We start from the raw sequence: 7,182 nt of genomic DNA, 5'->3' as shown, positions 1-7,182 counted from the left end.
ACTAGGTTACCGGTAAGCAACGTAATATATTTTTCCATCTGTATTGTTGTGCTAGACAAATCTATATATCCTAGATTAAGGTTAAACCAAAATAATCTAAGTATTTTCATCACAATGAAAAGGGTACCAGTGATGATTTAAAAGCCTTCATCACTCCTTCAGCAGCAAGCCTAATTCTCTTGCATGGTAAACAGTGTTTGAGTTACAGGTGGAAGGATGTCACTAAGGGTGAACTTATTACCATCTGAAAAACAAGATATTCACCAATATCCAATATATATGGTTCAGGTTGCACCATCAAGGAGAAATTAAGAAAACTCCACCAAAGGGGTCAAATCTGACTTAACAAAAAAAAAAAAAACTAGTTATGGGTGATTTAATTTCTTGCTAAGCAGGGCAATACACCTCCCAGTTTGAAAGTTTCTTATAATTCAAAAGAGGACACCTTTATATTCAGGAATATATTGTGAGCATTTTTGAAATAATAAATTCTAGGTAGGAGAATGGAGGATCAGCCTCATTTCCTGATTAAGAAGTAGGTTTCTCTCTCTGAAACATCATCCGCTCAGTTGATAGGATACAAACATTGTTTTGTTTCTTGCAGCGGTTCTGTTTCTGGATTCAGGCATAATGAATATAATAAAGCACACACTTATGATCTTGATGGATAAATGGATGTTAATGAGATACACATCCAGGTACAGGTTTCTTGTCATTGAGAATCTCTGACAATCGAGTAGTGTACCAACCCCTCCCCCCTCCCCCTCCCCAGGTACAACCAGCAGCAGCTATACTCAGCACTTTCAATTAAAAGATGAAACCTGCCTTGCAAGAACAGATCATATGGAACCTGTAATGCCCCATGGGAGCTCAGTAGCCTTGGACCAGGTTTGGATATGTTAGAACTTGCAGACTGACTGGAAATTGAATCATTTTCATAGACAGGTATTTGAAGAGGAGTTTCAGTACACAGCAATAATGCATACCGAGAGAGAGAGAGAGAGAGAGAGAGAGAGAGAGAGAGAGAGAGAGAGAGAGAGAGAGAGAGAGAGAGAGAGAGAGAGAGAGAGAGAGAGAGAGAGAGAGAGAGAGAGAGAGAGAGAGAGAGAGAGAGAGAGAGAGAGAGAGAGATTCTACTACCCCTGCCCATTTTTCCTTTACTGTAAATGATATCTTAAGCGAGCGGCATTTGTGCTGCTCTTACCCTGAACTAGGCGTGACTTGACGCCTGCATGGTGCAAGCCTGCAGCTGTGTTTACATAGTGCTGTGCAGAAGACCTCATGCACAGCATGGGCTGAGGCCAGACTAAATGCTGCCACCCCAGGCATGCACACAACACTTACACTTACAGCCTGCTTGAAGCTCACGCTGCACTGTGCAAGGTAGCATTGTGGTTGTCAACACTGGCACCAGTCACTAATCCTAGAAGAACACGGCTGTCTCTTTGTCATCTTCCCGGGGTTTAACTGTACAGCCCAGCACCCCTTCTGTCATAGACAAGCCTGTTCTTCAATGTAATATATACAGTCATGTGTTAGAGTGTTCACCCTTTAAAATATTTTGAGCGGTTCTCAAGACACAGCTGAAAATAGAAGTGTGATACATATATATCTATGAATCTGCCTCCACTACAGTATATTCTTGCTGGTATATGCATCTCCTGAGGAGTATACAATTAAAAGCAATTTTTTTTGTGTGTTTTTGGTCATATTAGGACCAAATCCTGAGAATATGATACTCAAGTATAAACTTCCAATATAGGCAAGTGACCTGAAGCGCCTTCAACTCACTTAGTTTAGAGAAAAACAGCTGCCAGGTATAAAGTCACTCTTAGTTATTTTGACTTGGGCTACGGTGTAAGCTGATATGAGGTGCGAACAGACAATTTTCCTAACAGCATGCAACCCCTGTGCCATCATTTTTTGACTCTGTGTTTTGTTAACTTTCAACAGCACTTCTATACTGTAGTACTGTACCGTAAGTAACTCAGGACCAGCTGTTGGAAGACCCTCCTCATGGTAAACGATGCATGATGCAGCATAGCGGGGCCTGGCAAAAGTGTAGTAAAGTCTGTAAAAATTACAATGGTAACTGATACAGATGTGTTACTGCAAGCAAGCTGTTTGTTCATCAATGACTTCATACTGTACTTAATAATAAAACTAATGGGCTTAATATTTCAACTCATTCAGCAACGGGCTCTATTCATAAAATTTCAACTCCTGCGTTTTTTTAAAGAATGATTTTCCAAAGTCTGTTTTTATTAATAAAACGCAGCTGCATGTTCATGACTGTTAATGGTTTCTTTAACAGCAGCCTTGAATACTTTCATGCATATCAAACTTTATTTGATTCCTGAAAACAGATGAGATAACTCATGAGTTAAAACTTTGCAAATATGGCCAAATAATAAATACTGAAGTCAACACAATAACAAAAACAGACTTAACATCGGTGGAGATGGTTAATGACAAAACCTGTCGATGGAGCTCTTGGTTAATGACCTAAGCAGTGCAGAGCGTAGTACTACCCTTTTATTCTATAAATGTATTGATCCACTTATTAACATTACTGCTACAATACAAATACAGTGCAATGAGGTCAGCAGAAAATCAGGTTTCTACATTTTAGGACGACAGTATTGTCAACTGGATCGAAAGGAGTGTTTAAGCAATATGGCTCTCAAACATTTTGACATATTTAAGAATACCTGTTTAAACTACCAGTATAATATATCAGTATCATAAACAACATCATGTTTTCCAGCTCATCCATCATAAGCTCCTTTATCTGCAGGTAGACAGTCTGATTCGGTCGCAGAATAACATTGTGCAAAGAAGGTGGCGCTTGTGTAGGCTACTGTAATAGCCCAATAGTGTATACTTAAAAGAGCATAATAAATAGCTCTTCTTGATACATGATATTTGTGGTATGCTGCACTGTGCTTGCTAGTTTGCCTATAATATCCCTGCTTGACCAGAGACGTAACATTACATGCTAATCTAGTAATTGGTATGAATGCCTCAGCATATTCGGTTGCATATAATTTCAAACACTAACCCTGGCTTGGCACCGATAGTGTATTATTGGTCTTTTTTCAACCTGTGAGGGCAAAGAGTAAATGAGTGAGGAAGCAGACTTTCATTTTAGTTAAGTACAGGCTGAGTCACCCTGGCACAACAGTGTGGTTCACACTAGCCTCTCTGCACCTCAGCAAAAGTAAAGAAATAAATAGAGCACTTTGTGTTATGAAAAAATACTCCCAAAAGTGAATCCAATAACAACAGGCCTGTTGATTATTATTATTATTATTTATTTCTTAGCAGACGTTCTTACCCAGAGCAGATCCCTCAACATTTCCATTTTCTTTATACTCTACTACAAGTTCTGAATACATTCTGTGGGCTGCTCTTAGAAGGATGTGTTATTGATTACTTTCCATTCCTTCAGCTGAGTTATGCTGATAATAAGGATGTCAAGCGAATGTATGTGCCTGTGAGACAGAGCGCTCGCAATGCAGCCAGACTGCTAACTTGCCTTTCTGTCAGTCTTCGCTGCGTAATCTATTCTTAAGTGCCACAGAGAATCTCATAAAATACGTGTTTATGCAACAGCTGTGTGATACTTTCTCAGTCATGGGAACTTAAAACAGACAACATCATTGTCCCAATTATACATCATTTACTTAGGATGGGCCTGAGACCCAGTGTCTGGGTTTAGACAAATTATAGGTGTGAAACAGAATTACCTCAACTATGCATTCACTTTTTTTTTTTTTTTTAATATATTGTATATCTAATTAAAATTCTGGGTTTGGAAAAAAAGACGTAACTATTAGAAGGCAATTCCCCCTTCGCATTTCAGCGAGTTGAATAATCATTACTGACCATCTTGAGCTACAGGTGTCTTCCAGGAGTAAGCAAATAACCTGACAAGAACAAAACAGAAATGTGAATATATTCTAACACAGTGCTCTGTTTACAAAAACACTGTGTAGGGAAATTAAACACCAATGTAAACACTGTGCATTAAAAAAGCTTGCTTCACGTCATCCAATGACTTCAGATACAGTTCCAACATGGTCAAATACCCCATTAGGCTTTTATTTATTTATTTATTTATTTATTTATTTTACCTTCAACAGAGCACCTCGTGTTCTTTTGAACGTTAATTTAGAGTGCCCAATTATGTTCTCCCCAATTTAGAATGTCCAATAAGACCTTCCTTTCACAACCAGGCTGGGTGTTGGTGAATGTTGTACATTCACTGTAGTTCACTTCTCGTTCTTGTCAATTCAAAATCAAAATAAATGGGCCACACACAAAGTGAATCTATGGTAGAAGCGATGGAACACACAGACCTAAAAATGGAACACATCACACACTGCTTTTGCATAATCTTCCATCTCTCAAAAGATCTGAGGTCATCCCATGGTCACTGGTGGATAGGATTCACACTCTGTACACAACACCAAACTACTGTAAGAGTAGCATTGGACAGATCATTTTCTAAATGGGTTTTAACCTTTACAGAAACATTTCTTTTTTAATCATTTGGTATGCGATTTTTGATTTCTTAAGGCGTTGCTAAAAGTAATAATACTTTTGTAAATATCTTTAACAGCCGTGATGAATGTCGATACTCAATGACTATAGTCAGTACCCTCCACTTGCATCAAAATAATTCAAATAAAATACTTTTTCTTTGTTCTCCTTGTGATTCTTAGAAATGTTTCTGGTGTTGAGGTCATTGACCTATAATGCAGTCTAATGATATGTAATCGTGTGTGTTTTCCAGTAATAACTAATAATAATGATTAGCTTTACCTTTAAGCTCAAAGGTTAGGGTAAGTAAGTAGCAAAGAAAACAAATGTCATGATTTTTTCAAACTCAAGTTTCCTGCCAAATACACATTTCTTAGGTAGATGTCATCAAGATATATCACAGAGACAACTACACAAACAGAAAGAAGTCAGTTTACAATAGTTTAGGCAGTACTGAAAATGAAAGACTCAGCCCATGTACAGGACAGCAAAGGAATTGCAGCCGTATTGTCCTATATTTTTGAGTCTGGACCATTTACCAAGCGGGAGGTAATGGGTAACCTGTAAGCCACCAGGCTCCCCTAGCACTTCACCTTACCCGTGGCTCTATATTTAGAGCAGGCATCTGTGGTAGCAGTCACTTTTTCAGCATTTATGAAATGCTAGTGCTGTCTTCTGGTCGGCTGCCAGGTGCTACTGGGAAACACTTGTTGTGATTATTTTAAGATCTCCCTTAAGCACAGCCGCCATCAATCATTCCTGTGAAAGGGACCAAAGCCTGTCTCGCCTGTATCAGCCAGCTGAAGCCTGTTACATGTGTGCTGTAGCTGGGGCGAAGCCTGAGAAAGGTTGCTGTGGGTAACAGCAATGTTGAAGTGGTGAAGCTGATATCAGGACTGTTAAAAGAAATGCTAATAGATAAATCGATTCTTGCGTGTGAGTTTTTCCTGGCTTTCTTAGCAGCCAGCAAACGCTTAAATACCAGGTACTGTACTTTACTGTATATCGATTCTACAAAAATACAAATAAAAACACACTTATAATAGTCCCTGAACATTGTATTCAGGGAAACAGTTCTTGAAAGTACATTAGTGACAGGGGTCAGGCTTCTTGAGCCTAGTGACATTCGTCTGTTTTTAAATATTTTTTTTAATTATTATGTTCATAGTGTTCTTATGTTGAACACATTTAAGAATTGTTTATGTACCCTGAACAATTGTTACGGTCAAATAAAGTATCCACTCCCCCTCTTTTATGGCAGCTAGTGATTACTATATATATTTATAGTCTTGCAGTGAGGTTCTGCTGGAGGGGAGGTTTGCTTTTAAAACTGGTATTATTAAGACCTTCCTGCATAACGCTGTTCTGAAAATGTTCCCTTTCACACATTTCTTGTCACCAGCAATCCCAGGTGCAAGATTTGACCAGTCACCTTAAATCTTCAGTCAGCTGTCAATATTTTCACATCTGATTGGTTTAAAGACAAAATGAGCTGGTATTTAACTTTTTTTTTTAATGGCTTAAGCTGATTTATAGTGCCATTCTTGCTTCTGACTCTCTTGCAGTTGTGCAATATTCTCAAGTGCCAACGACTGGATAGAGCAAATTCGTGGCGTCTGTGCCCCTAAGGCATCATTTGAGATTGTTGATTTAACAGAAGAGTTCAGTTACTTTGGAGCGTGTCTTGTGTTTTTGTTATTTTGGGGAAAGAAAACCCCCTGAATGACAATGGTTTGTAAGCATACTCCTTTCTGTAATATTAACTAAATCATTTGAAGGTGTTGTGCTTTCAAACCTCTTTATCCTTAGTGTTATAGTGCTGTGGCTGTTGCATACAAACATGATATTCTTTCAGGAAGGTTCAACATTAGGATATAATGTGTGTGTTTTTTTTGTTTTTTTATATTTGTTTGCTTGGTTATCCTGAAGCTATTTCCTATTTGTGCTGGTTGTTATCTAGGCCGCGTTTATACCAAGTGCTGGAAAGCTCTTTATTTCACTTGGATTGGTTGATATTGTTCCTGTACCTTCGCTCAGACTTGTAAAGTTTGCTTTATACAGTTTCAACTTGGTTTCATTTTGGTTGATGAAATACCCTCGCTTATTCAACCAAACAAGACTAACAACATGCAATTTAGATGTCAAGGTAACCTCTAATTAGTCTCTGAAAATTGTTGTGCTTTGGCTTTTTAATAAAATATTAAGGGAGACAGTCCAGAGACATACTCTGAATAATGAATTATTTTCCTTATTTGCTAGTCATCATAAACAAAAAAGATAACTGCAATTGTAGCTCATTATACAGCACTCAGTAATCATATTGGTGACACATGTTGTGTTGTTATAAGTTAATGGCAGTTTTGTGCACTTTGTATCTCTATAATCATTACCTGTTTTAATAGAGGGGCACTTATTATTGCTGTACAGGGTGCATATTATATAGTAAACGTTTACCATAATGCATGCTGATTTCATATGGAAAAATATGACACCTACGGATTGATGGCAATTCATATTAGATTTACTGGACACAAAAAATTCTAATCCCCTCATCCATGTTATTTCTTAAGTTTCCACACACCCTTTTCCGGATCTACTCTAGTCATACAATGCTTTTGCATGCCGCAGAAGTGCCTA

This window comes from Acipenser ruthenus, chromosome 18 (genome assembly GCF_902713425.1).
Source record: "Acipenser ruthenus chromosome 18, fAciRut3.2 maternal haplotype, whole genome shotgun sequence".
Classification (NCBI taxonomy): domain Eukaryota; kingdom Metazoa; phylum Chordata; class Actinopteri; order Acipenseriformes; family Acipenseridae; genus Acipenser; species Acipenser ruthenus.
The sequence above is the reverse complement of the archived record's forward strand: the minus strand, read 5'-3'. Positions refer to the sequence as shown.